Below are 12980 nucleotides of genomic sequence, written 5' to 3' on the forward strand. Positions count from 1 at the left end.
GACGGCGCTGCCGACGACCAATCACAGGCTGGCGAGGGCGGGACGGCGCTGCCGAAGACCAATCACAGGCTGGCGAGGGCGGGACGGCGCTGCCGATGACCAATGAGAGCCTGGTGAGGGCGGGACAGCGCTGCCGATTACCAACGAGAGGAAAGTGCAGAGCGCTTTCCAGAAGGGACAAAGGTGTCACTTACCCCTCTGCAAGGATCTGGGCGCAGCAGTGCAGCACATGAGGGGGGGCCAAAAGGCGAACAGCATCTGGTGGGGACTGGGCACATGGGCAGGGCATGAAGATAGATACCTTCGTGTCCAGGAACGCCCACACCCTTACCAGGAATAGGACACACTCACTGCAGAACCTTGGATAACCCAAAATGCCTGCTACTTCTGGTGGTGGAGTCCCCAATCCTACAAAGAAAGAAGAAAGCCTCACACGCCGTCCTCAACAAAGTGGGTTAGAAAAGAAAGGTGGGCATTGGACAAACCCCAAGACGAGGACAGCACTCAGCAGAAGCCGGTTTAGGAGATACCTCTGTTTTTGGCACCTCACTTGGTCACAAGTGTGCCCGGGGCTCATGGGAACTCCAGCGAGGCACCGCCAGGCAACATGGAAAAAAGAGAAGAGAAACAGAACACAAGTGTAGCAAATACTACAGGAGCCAAAATGAATTCAACCTGCCATTTATTGAGAGCAAAAAGAAAAAAAAAGGAGAGAGAATGAAAGTGTAGCAAATGCTATGGAAACCAAAAGAAATCAAACCTACCTTTTATTAAGAGCAGCAGGTGGCACTGACACCCCATCAGCACTGGGCAGAGCCGGGCATGGGGAGAGGAAGAACACCCGGTGAAAGCAACGGGAGCACGAGGGACAACCGACACCAAGCCCCAAAGGACCTGAGCGAGCGTGTGAAACAGGAGACATCAGGGATCCAGGGGACCGGGCACATCCAGGAACGCCCACACCTTTACCAGGAACGGGACACGTTCACTGCAGAAGCTTGGGCTGCCCAAAATGCCTGCTGCGTCTGGTGGAGGAGTTGCCAACTCTAGAAAGAAAGAAGAAAGCTTTACACGCGGTGCTCAACAGCATGGCTTATCAACAATAGCTGGTCATTGTACAAACCCCGAGTCAAGGACAGCACTCAGCAGAAGCCTCTTTAGGAGCCTACCCCTTCTGTTGCATCTCACTTGGTCAAAAGCGTGCACTTGGCGTCCTGGGAACTCCAGCGAGGCACCAACAGGCAACATGGAAAAACGAGAAGAGAGACAGAATAAAAGTGTAGCAAATGCTATGGAAGCCAAAAGGAATCGAACCTACCTTTTATTGAGAGAAGCAGGTGGCACTGACATCCCATCAGCACTGGGCAGAGCCGGGCATGCGGACAGTATGAACTGACGAGGGCGGGACAGTGCTGCTGGTGACCAATGAGAGGCGCATGGGGCGGGACTGCGCTGCCGATGACCAATGAGACGCTGGAGGTGCGGGACGGCGCTGCCGTTCACCAATGAGACGCTGAAGGGCCGGGACGCTCTGCCGATGACCAATCACAGGCTGGCGAGGGCGGGACGACGCAGCCGATGACCAATGAGAGGCACATGAGGGCGGGACGGCGCTGCCGATGACCAATCACAGTGTGACAAGGGCGGGACTGCGCAGCTGATGACCAATCACAGGCTGGCGAGGGCGGGACGGCGCAGCCAATGACCAATGGGAGGCTGGTGGGAGCGGGATGGCACTGCCGATGACCAATGAGAGGCTGATGAGGGCTGGACGGTGCTGCCGATGACCAATCATAGGCTTGCGAGGGCGGGACAGCGCTGCCGATGACCAATGAGAGGCTGGCGGGGAAGGACGGCGCTACCAATGACCAAAGAGAGGCTGGCGGGGGCAGGACAGCGCTGCCGATGACCAATGAGACACTGGTGGGGCCGGACGACGCTGCCGATGACCAATCACAGGCTGGCGAGGGCGGGACGGCACTGCCGATGACCAATCACAGGCTGACAAGGGCGGGACGGCGCTTCCGGTGACCAATGAGAGCCTGGCGAGAGAGGGACGGTGTGCTGATGACCAACGAGAGGAAAGTGGAGAGCGCTTTCCAGAAGGGACAGAGGTGTCACTTACCCCTCTGCAAGGATCAGGGCGCAGCAGTGCAGCAAATCAGGGGGGCCAGAAGGCGAACAGCATCTGGTGGGGGACTGGGCACATGGGCAAGGCATGAAGATAGATACCTTCGTGTCCAGGAACACCCACACCTTTACCAGGAACAGGACACGCTCACTGCGGAACCTGCGGAAAAGGGGCTGGGGGAAGGTGAAGAGAAAAGGCGGGGAAAAGGCGGGGGAGAGAGATGGGGAGACAGAGTGGGGAGAAAGAGGGGAGAAACGGGGATGTGAAGGGGAAGGGGATAAAGCGGAATGAGGACGGAGAGGAAATGGGGATGGAAAAGGGAAAGATAGAGGAGATTGGGCTTTACCAACATCCCGTAGCTGCGCATCCATGATCTGCTTCCTGTCATTCCTGGGAACATACCAATTTCCTTGGCAGTTGGTAGCTCAGGGGTTTTGCAGAAGACATCTTTCCTGACAGCCCTTAAGGCAGTCAAACCAGCAGTTATCTGCTGCCAATGCAGCAACTCAGGGGAGCCCCGAAGGCCAACAGTATCAGGTGAGGGACTGGGCAGATCGGAAACGCATGAAGATATCTTCACGTCCAGGAATGTCCACACCTTTACCAGGAACAGGACACGTTCACTGCGGAAGCTTGGGCAGCCCAAGATGCCTGCTGCATCTGCTGCAGGAGTCACCAATCCTAGAAAGAAAGAAAGAAGAAAGCTTCACTCACAGTACTGAACAACGTAGCTTAGCAACGAAGGGTGGGAATTGTACAAACCTCAAGTCAAGGACAGCACTCAGCAGCAGTCTGTTCAGGAGCCTACCTCTTCTTCTGCATCAAGACGTGGCCCTGCTGGTGGCTTCTCTAGGGGCAGTCACTCACGGTCTGTGCCACCAGCAGACAAATGGAGCTGCCTGCATGCTGGGCAGAGATTCCGGCATCGTGGTTCTATGACCTTATCAGCCAAAGGAGGCTTTTCACATTGCCACAGTTTGTACTCTGCCTTTTTATTATTATTATTATTATTATTATGTTATTTGTTGGTTGGTTTTCTTTCCTGCTCCTTTCTTTGCATGATCTTGTTCCTTGCTAGAAGCATTCTTTCACATTTCAGAGCATGTTTCTTGGCTGTGCTTTGCATCCAATCTCTGCACCACAACTCTATGTCAGACTTTATTTTGGGATGGAGGAATGTACATAGGTCATAGTCTTGTACAAGAAAAGCTATTGCGCTGTGCCCAGGAGGTGATGAAAAAGAGCCCTGAGGAGCCAGGAGCACAAAGGCAGCGTGTTTGTGCGAAGGCCGCAGCGTAAGCACATGTGAACCTTGAAGGGCTGCTTTGTGCCTCTCCAGGAACTGCTTTTGGGTGGGGGATTTTCTGGAGTTGTTTCCAGTTGTTGCTCGGAGGAGCTGAGGCTTTTCTCCTTGTATCTTTGCAGGAAAGCAGAGCGCAGGGAGCGTCTGTGGTGAGATGCTCAGGTGAAATTGCCTTCCCTGCACCAGCAGCCCGTTTGTGTCCACGTTGTGTCTCCGTGGTGAGGAGAAGCCTGCAGTTCTGTGAGTAAGCCTGGCAAATGGAAAAATGGTTGTGGCCTTTTTGGCAAGTGTGTGAGGAGGGGCCTCTGGACAGGCTGCTCTTTGGTTGGTTTGGTTTTTCAGGAAAATGCCATTTCAGTTGTTATTTGCAATGGTTGGTTGGTGCTTGTTTGAAAAATATTTGTCGTCTAGACAAGCAGTGCTCTCGCACCAGAGAAGTGAGAAATCTCCTGTGCATTCAGTCTTCTCCACGAGCCTTCCATTGCCTTTCCACAATGCCTGTAGAAGTGATGTGGGGATAAATGGGGAAGAGGTGAGGTGCAGTTTCTGTGCATGCTCTGTGCACGGAGCAGGCGTCGCCTGCTGAGAGCTGGGAGCCCTGCAGAGCATCGTGGATTTGCTTTCCTTCCTTGTTGGAGCGCGGTGCTTTTGTAGGTGCTGTGTGCATTTGAAGTAACTGTGAACTGTGCTGAGACACCAGGTGTCCTAGAGAGAGCCCCAAGGTCCTGAGTTTAGTGAGGGCCTTTTTCTCCATCTCTCAGTTGTTTTTTCTTCTTCTTTTCTCCCTGTTAGTGTGACATACCTGGCCCGTCAGATAATTCAGCAGGGAGTGGTGCCTTCTTGCGAAGCTGTGGCAGGTGGGTGCGTGCACTTCACTGCTGGTATGACCAAGCTGAAGACGCCTGAGCTGTGTTAGAGCTTTGAGAGTTGGATGGAGAGTTCTTGACCAAGGAAGAGCTCTTTGGTCCCAGCCCCCTGGGGAGAGGTTAGGATTGCTGAAGGAAGAGAGGATTCTTTGAGTGATGTGAGGGGTGTAGGAAGGGAGCTGACAGGTTTAGGGTTCCTTTGCTGAGCTCTGCCCAGGCTGTGACAGTGCTGGGGTTCGATTTTGAGTCACTCTGAAGACAAAATGAGACAAAGGGGTTTTTGTGCAGCCTGAAACCCTGCAACTCTGCTGTAGGGGCTGCAGCCCAGGGTAGGTGCCCTGTCTCCACAACTGCTGACCACACTCTTCCCTTCTCCACAGTGACCACGGCCAGCCCCTGAAACCCCAGTCATCAAGACCCCGTACGTCATGTCCAACGCCATTTGTCTGCGCTGCCCATGGCTGTGATGTGTGCCGCTACCTCCTGTCCCCTCCAACTGCCAGGCATGCAAGCTTCCTCCTGCTCCACCAGCTCTCCCACTGGCTCCGACACCTTTGCCACCTCCCGTGTCGTGTGGTGGAAATGCGTGGTGCTGGGGCAGGCCCAAACTCCCACCCTGACAGCAGGCACATTTCCAAAAGCTCTGCTCACTTCCTCATCCTGCTGGCTCGTGAGAAGATCCTGTTGTCAGCTCTGCCAACCAGCACAGCAGAGGTGGGATAGTTACGGGCAGCATGGAAAACAGCAGGGGAATAACCGTTTCCCCCTTTGGCTGTTATTTGTTGAGAAATGCTGTCTGGGAAGTGTTGAGTCAGGGCCTGAACCACTGATGGAGCATCTGGGGAAAGGACCCAGTCAGCCCTGGGAGCACAGGTGAGGGCAGTTCAGTTGTATGATGGAATGAGGGGAGCCTGGCTGCACCTCTCCTAGACCTCATTGAAGGGCTGACTCTGCGTGGGCAAGGATCTCTGGTTGGAGATCCCTCCCTTGTGGAGTTTTCCCTGTGAGCCTGGATCTTCAGAGACAGGTGAGCGCTTTCCTTTGTCTTTGTAACACCTTTCTGTTGTGCTAGTCCCTTTGTGGTTACACCTCCTTCCACTGCACTGATCGTTCTGATTGTTACAGATGTCCTCTGCCCCTTCCCACCTGTAAAGCAAACTTGCTTGTACAGCAAGCCACCTGTAGAGGCGATGACAGAGCCTTTATTTGAGATATAGGAGATATAGAACGGGATATCAAAGAAAGAGGAATCGACTCATCCCTCCCAGCAACAGTTTTGAAGAAAGTGGTGAGCTGAGGAATGCAGCCTTCTGTGTTTGAACTACGGTGTGCTGAAAGGTGAGAGGGGGCTGAGGGGTTGGGGGGGAGACCTGTGCAGACTGACTGTACGTGTGCTGCTGGGAGCACTGCTGAGATGGAGAGAGAGGAAGGCTCCCCCGCTCGAGGTACTCGTGTGCTCACGCAGTGGTTCAGGCTGTGACCTGGCAGTTCCACTGCACCACCCGTCCTGCACTGTCCATGTGCCACCTGCAGGTGTTGCCCAGCTTTTGGGGGACTCGCTGTGACCTCCCTGTCTCACCTCTGTCTCACCTAGTCTAACCCTTAGAGCAGCATAGAGTGACCCGTGCTACCTGGGGATAAGTCTTTTTTTCTGCTTTCTATCCCAAGTCCTTTCCTTTCCACGGAAACAGTAGAAGTGTTCCTTCAGAGCTGATTTACCCCTGCTGTGTTTCTTTTCACTTTTTGTGGATGAGCAAGTGCCCCTTTAGGGATGAGCATCTCTTTGCTCCTTCCATTCTACAGCTTATAGCAGGGTGCCCAGGACACCCCACAGTTGTGGGGAGCAGCTGGCACAAGAGAAGTAAGTCCAAAGGCTGCAGCAAAGATTTTGGGTCATTTGCAGTGGCTCAGTGGGAGCTTGCAGAGGCAAAAAGCAGCTGGAGATGTGCTCTGCAGTTCTGTGCTGGTTTGCAGATTCCTCAGGAGTGGTCCTGGGTCACCTGGCTTCCACCAAGAGTGCTCCTCTTCTCTCCACAGATCACATCTCAGGTGCTGTCTGTCTGTCTGTGGTAGGTACCAGAGCAAGGAGGCCTCTCTGTGCCATTGTTGCAGTGATTTCAGTCTGTGGCACCCACATTTGGACACATGGATGCTCCATCTGGATGTTAATTTTCAGGGGGATCAAAGCTTTTTGGAATATGGGCTTCTCTTTCCATATTATATGCATTTTGTGCAGTTGAGTCTTGCAGTATCTTTATAATTCACTCTTCTGCCATAAGGTGGGATGGTGTAATGTCCTGTTCTTCAGACGAACCGAGAGTGCTGCCCAGATGGTGAATGAGACAAGGGATTCACTGCTTCTGACTGATAAGAATCCTGGGCAACAGTTAGTAGGCCAGTATTTTCTGAGATAGAATTTATTATCATGCATTTGGTAATGTTTCTGTTAACACCAGAACACTCTGGGGTGTGTTTTCAAACCAGGGTTTCCCGTCCTGCTAACAAACAGTGGGGTTTGTGCACGTACCTCCATGGGCTCACGTGGAAACAGACGTCAAGCATCAGAAGATTCCTGGGTGCATGTTTAAGGCTTACTGCGTTCTCTAAAGACTGAAATAGAATTTTCCTGATGCTGTAAGTTCTGATCTTATGGAATGTACGTACTGGGAGAAATTGCTCCTGGTGGCTGAAATAAATGCTGGGGTTCTTCAGTGCAGAGCTGTCACGGTTCTGGTCTGCCTGGTGCTACAGCGGAAGAGCCTGGGCTATTCTGGAGAGAACTCTGTTCATTGTACTTAAGCAGGAGAATGTCCCTGCGCTATTATTCAGAAGATAAGCTATTCTAATCAACCTTACCTCAGGACCTTGTTTCTCAAATCCAAGCAAGACAGGACTGTGCATGCGTGTGCATTGCATATAATGCTGGTGTTTGGTTTTCATGAGGTTCACAGATTGGTGCCTGCTTGCTCTGAAGTTGGCTCTTGGAATGCGGTGATTCAGTGCCTCACTGACAGTGTGACAAGTAGGACTTGGTTCCTGCAGGTTTGTTTCCTTGCCTAGCTTTATTTCCACTGCTGGGTAACTGTCTCTGCAAGAGCTGCTTATAAAAGGAATGAAGTGCACATTTTGCTGGAAAATTAGCACTGAGTTTTGCCCATTTCCTTTAAACGGAAAAGTGAACCTATCATGCCTTGTTGTTATCAAGGGATTCGTTTGCTGGAGGCAAGCTGAGGAATGGTGCCTGGGGCCTGTGGGCACAAATAGATCCCAGTTTCCTGTTCATGCAGCAGCCTTTAAATGTTGCATTAGCAATATTAGTAAGGCCAGACGGATCCAGGGATGTCTGTGCTCGAGGCTTGAAGTAAGGCTGGAGAAAAGCAAAACAGTTGACTTAAAACATGTGTGCTTAGAAGCTGGGAAGCAATGAGAAGTGTCTTCCTCTGTCCTCAAGGCAGTTCTGCTGAGTAATAATCACTTGGAAAACTGCAGCAGCGTGGCAGGGGAGCTCAGGGTTGCAATTTAAGAAGAGGATATTGAGGGAGGCTAAAGGCTTTGCTAATGCTTGGCTGGATGTAAGAAATGTTCTGTGTTAAGAACGTGTTTTCTATGTCAGTGGTTTGAGGTACTTAACTCAGTGCAAATGAGAAAAGCTGATGCTTTTTGTCTACTTGGTAGTGGAACAAGGAAAATTGAGGAAGGTTTTTGGAACAACTTTATTCTTCCCTTCTTTCCTGGAAAAAAAAAAAACAATTCAGGTGGCCTGGGCTCTCTGTGATTTATTATTTCTGAGCCCTTGGAGCTGGATTTCTGTTCTTGGCTTTTCACAGGAGACTGGGCCAACAGAAAACAGCTGATCCAGGAGCTCAGCTGGATCCAGGCTGACCTGCTGTTTAGTAAGTCCCCTTCAAGCTCAGTTAAAAACTTCAGTTTTCTTCTCCAAGTTACGTTTGTCTGAGTTAAGCAAGCACTGAAGCAAATCTGTTTACCTCTGTTTTTCTTTCTATGCTGCTCTTTCATTTCTGGACCTCCTGTAAGAATGACCACATGCTTTGCTTTTCACTGATTCTGGGGTATCACAGTGAACTTTCACAGTCACATATCTCGTTGTGAGCCATAGTTAAGGATGGAGGTGCTTTTCCTCCCTGCATATCTGCTGCTTTCCTGGCTTTCAGTAGAAACCCCCTTGTGAGCAGTGTAATGGCTCAACCCTTCCTGCTGAGCAGCACGGTGGGTTGTGGCTGAGTGCTGACACCGTGACTGTGCAGGGTGGGCTGGTGCAGCACACAGCTGCCATGGCTCTGTTCCTTCACTGATCCAGTCCTTGTTCAGCTTAGTTGCATTTTTTGGGTGGTTTTTGTTGTTGTTCTGTAACAGTAACATGATGTGCAAATGTAAAGAGCTGAAACAGGGAAGAGAAGAGCAAACCAAAACTGCTCTTGGTTGTGTCCAATGTGTAATTAAATGAGTACCTCTGTATATTTTTAAGAGGTTTAAAGTGGTCTCTGGATTGCTGCTCATCTCATTTCACGCTGCCCTGCAGTGTTTTCACTTTCGGTGCCCTTTGACTCTGGTTCTTAAATCTATTATATAGGCTCCCCTTCAGATCTTCTTTCAAGGCTCTGCACCTGAACTGTTGTCTGGTGCAGAATCTCTTGAGTGCTTTTAGCACTGAGTGCACAACATCCCCAGGTTCCTGCTCACCACTGCAGTGCTGTCCTCAGGGAATTCCAGAAGCTTGCTCAGTGTGGCCTCTTCTGCCTTCCAGCATCATGGCCTCAAGCAAGCAGCTTTCTGCATTTTCATAGCATACTTTCTCTCCACAGTTGATTTTCAGCATTCTGGCTGATAGAGTTACCACTCTTCTCTTGACCTGATTCAAAGCGATATTAAAATGAACGCTTTTCTAACACAGTTTACCAAAGATGAAGTCTGTATTGTAGGAGTCTGAGCATGGGATCGTTTGTGTGACTCGTTGTTGTTGTGATGGACTAAGAGCTAAGATGTTTTTAAAGACATAGGAGCTTTTGTGTATAAGAGTTTGGTATGAATAATAAAGTTTCTGGGTTTTTACTCGGGGGGATGCAAGTTTGTGGCATTCTTCCATTTTGTTTTGGATGGTGCTTGTCTGAAAGCTGCGATATGCTCATTTCTGGTTTGCAGATAAGGCATTTTTAGAGCAAGCTGATAACACACCAAAGTCTCTGAAACCCTAAAGTTGTGGTTAGCATAAAGTTTAGGAAATTAGGTCACCATTACCTCACTGTTCTGTTGTGGTTTTTTAAATTATTTTCTAAATTTTAAATCCTGTCACTTCTCCTGTAGTTGCCGCTGTTGCTGTTTCACCAGTAGAACCCTGGTGAAGATGGACGGAATTCCAAGCTGGCAGCTTGAGGAAGCTTGAGCCTGAAGGCCTGAAGCTTCAGAGAGGTGACTTCACTGCATGAAGGCAGGAGAGAAACAGCTGTGCAGTGTGATTTGGGAAGGGAATGTCTGAGTGCAGACTCATCTCTGACACTGCAGCAATAGATTGGATCTGGGATCAGAGTGTTTTGCAGAGCTCCTGGTAGGAGTTGCTCTCTGGATCCACAGCTCTGCGGTTATTTGCCTTCTGGAGATACACATTTATTTGGATTAACTTCACAGGGAGCCTAGACATAAATTTACAAATTTATGCCATGTGTAAAACTACATGGCATAAATTTGCCCTCACAGCTGTAAGTAGTGAGGTGAGAGTTAAACTCACCATGGGGAAAAGCAAAGATGGGAATGCCTGCCCAAAACCAGTCTGGAATTTGAGTGTGGTGAGCACATCCCTCATGCTGGTAACTCTAAACGCAGTGGTTGCTTTGATTTACTATTTGTTTGTCACAGTAATGATCCTTGTAGGATCAGTGATGATCCAGGGCACTGCCTGCTCTGCACAATATGAGGAGTTGGACTCCATGCGCACAACCAGGTGGTTGCATCCAAGATGGAGTTGGGGGTTAAAATGATGCTGTTCTGTGTTGTCTGAGATAGCAAAGAAAATGCAGTAAGTAATAGCCTGCTTGCTGGAGCAACGTGCTGCAAGGCACAGACACATGGCTGGTGCTGGGTATGTGTGCAAGCTTGAGAGAGAGCAGTGGTGCTGGAGTTGTGGGAGTGGGTGTCTCATCAAACTTGCACAGCAGTTGCCTGGTAGATGATATTTTTTTATTCCTTCTGGTATTACTTTGGTACACAGAACTTCCAGCCAGAATCAGAGCTCTGAAAGTTCTTTTTTGAACTCTGTTAATACAAAACTCTCTCACTTCTCTGCTTTCTTAACTGGTATGACAGACCAAACTAACCAACCCCTCTGAAGCCCTAACGCTCCTTTTGCAGCTACTTCAGACCTCTGCCATCTCCCATTGCTTGTTTCTGTTCTGGTGATTTGGTCTGTGGACTTCAACGAGCTTTCAGTGATGCTGTTGTTGCTGTTGTTTTTAAAGAGGGAATGCCCAAAGGGTTCTGCTTGCATTGTGATCAGGAACAGGTCAGGGGTGTTCCTTGTTCTCACTTGGCCCCAAGTATGAGGTGAGCTGCTTTCTGCAGGAGCTGACTGGCATCACACCCAGTTGCCTTTGGTTCCCATTTACTTGTCTTATGACTGATTCAGAAAGAAAAATTGGAGTGGTGGGGCTGGGTCATGTATTGACAGTGCACCAAATAACAGAAGAGATAAATGGGCAGGGCACTGCAGGTGCAAACTTCTCTTCCTGCCATTGCACGTTTTTGTTATTCTGGATAAGGCAGAGCACCCCAGCCTCATTTGGGGTCTGTAGGCACAGCTCTGATGGAAGAGGTAGCAGAAGGGCTGTTGGAACAGTGACTGTAGTGTTTTAAAGTAGCAGCTGAGCACAAATGTTTGCTGTTGAGCTTCTTGGGAGAAGGGGCACAGGCTGATACAGCTCCCACAGTGCTTCTGTTAGCTGGCTTCTGTTGTGAATGCTGAAACCTCAGGCCTCCTGTATTGACTGCAGATTTTCACTTTACTGGGGTATTTGCAATGCATGATGCATCACCTCCAATTCCTCCCCCCAGATGACGACAAAGCTTTGCTCTCACAAAGCAGCTGGCTTCAGCCCCACGGGCTGCCTGCAGCCTCCGATCTGCAACAAACATTCTGCTGCCGGAGAACACTGCAGAGCCAGCTCTGCTCATTGCAGCAGGCAGAAAAACATCTCTGTGCTCTTTTGCACTGCTTTCAGAAATGTGACCTTAGTTAACTAGGCTAACTACTCTTTGTAGACAGGAACTGGCTTATCCAATGGTGAGTCATTACCTGTGACTGCTTCAAATAAAGAAGATCTTTTAAATCTGTTTTGCAAACTGACAATAAAATCCTATTTGAGCTTTTGTACAGTGGAATGGCTGCTTGTGCTCTGCCTGCCCAGTCCCGCAAACTGCACCTACACCCACCGCCTCATCCACTTACCTTACCATCATAGCAACATTGTTCAATGCTCAACCTTTCTTCCTCCAGTCAGAAAGGTACTTCAACACGTTCATTAAGCATGAGCTTAATGAGACTGTGATTTACTTTGTGTTCTCCTGGTGCTAGGGCATCAGTAAGCAGAGCACCGTGCAAACAAGTCCCCCGCAGTTCGAGCAGGATGGTGCCCACAGCAGCTTTGTCTCCTGGAGGCAGGGACAGATGCATCCAGGTGTGAGGTAGGGGAGGGGTGGAACAAGGGGTGGGGGAGGGAGAGGAGGAGGAGGACGGGGACAAACGTGCCATTCATCTTGCACACCTTCCATTATTCGTGAAAGGCTGCAAACTAGAGAGAAGCTGCAGATACACAATTGATCAGTTCACTCTCATGAAACGCTCCTCCATCTTCAGTTACTCTGTCTCATTTCCAAGGCCACAGCATCCATAGCCCAGAGGATCGGGACATCAGGGCCCTAAATATTCTGAGTGTTCATTCAGTGCAGAAATAGAAATGATAGCTGCTGTAGGTTAGCAGTGTGTGCTGCTCTAGGCAGTAATAAGTCTCTAGAGAAATCAAGACACAACAGCTATTGCTTCACAATCACCAGGAAAGCATAAAATCTGGTAATTCACCAAGTGCAATACAGTGCATTAAACAGAGAAATGTAGGAGTGGGAAACAGTTCTGTGCTGATCCAGCTCTGGGGAGGAGGGCATCACTTGAACGTAACAGCAACAAAAAACAAACAGACAAAAGAATACAATAGAAAAATTTGCCTTGCTTGCAAACATAACAGAGCAGAGTGATGGAGAATTTTCTTTTCACACAAGATCAATGGACGAGCAAGAGACAAATAAGAGGCAGCAGCCTGAGTGACAGCTGGGCACAGACAAGTTCCCCTGCTGCTGCTGGTGGCCAGAGCCCACTTCCAGGAGGAGCAGCCAGGAGATGTGCTGAGCTGGGAGTCAGACCTGCTGGAACCTGGGGGTTGAAAGCAAGAGTTGAGATGGTGCCCCAGCTGTGCTGTGCTTCTTTGGGAAAAGAGGCATGAAATTAAAGTTAGATTCCCTAATAGAACACAGGAACCACGTGAAATTCATTGTAACACAACTTCAAAAGCATCACAGATGAAGCATCTGTGGATCACAGGTTTATTTTTAATGACACAGCACTGGAAAACAGAAGTTACAGGTGACTTCTTGATACAGCATACGTTATGTACCTAAA

General features: G+C 49.6%; 2 long non-coding RNA genes across 2 annotated transcripts; both read right to left on the bottom strand.

The window, feature by feature from the left end:
- Window positions 1-23: 23 nt before the first annotated feature.
- LOC122168365 lies at window positions 24-1373 on the bottom strand. The gene is made up of 3 exons (XR_006171237.1): window positions 302-1373; window positions 195-198; window positions 24-110 (listed from the first exon to the last, which is right to left on the bottom strand). It is a non-coding gene; the product is annotated as an uncharacterized LOC122168365 (long non-coding RNA).
- A 572-nt stretch (window positions 1374-1945) lies between these two features.
- LOC122168364 lies at window positions 1946-2814 on the bottom strand. The gene is made up of 3 exons (XR_006171236.1): window positions 2730-2814; window positions 2126-2256; window positions 1946-2042 (listed from the first exon to the last, which is right to left on the bottom strand). It is a non-coding gene; the product is annotated as an uncharacterized LOC122168364 (long non-coding RNA).
- Window positions 2815-12980: the final 10166 nt, after the last annotated feature.

The sequence above is a fragment of the Centrocercus urophasianus genome, unplaced genomic scaffold (genome assembly GCF_019232065.1).
Source record: "Centrocercus urophasianus isolate 14NV4802_14NV808 unplaced genomic scaffold, USGS_Curo_1.0 seq_42, whole genome shotgun sequence".
Lineage (NCBI taxonomy): Eukaryota > Metazoa > Chordata > Aves > Galliformes > Phasianidae > Centrocercus > Centrocercus urophasianus.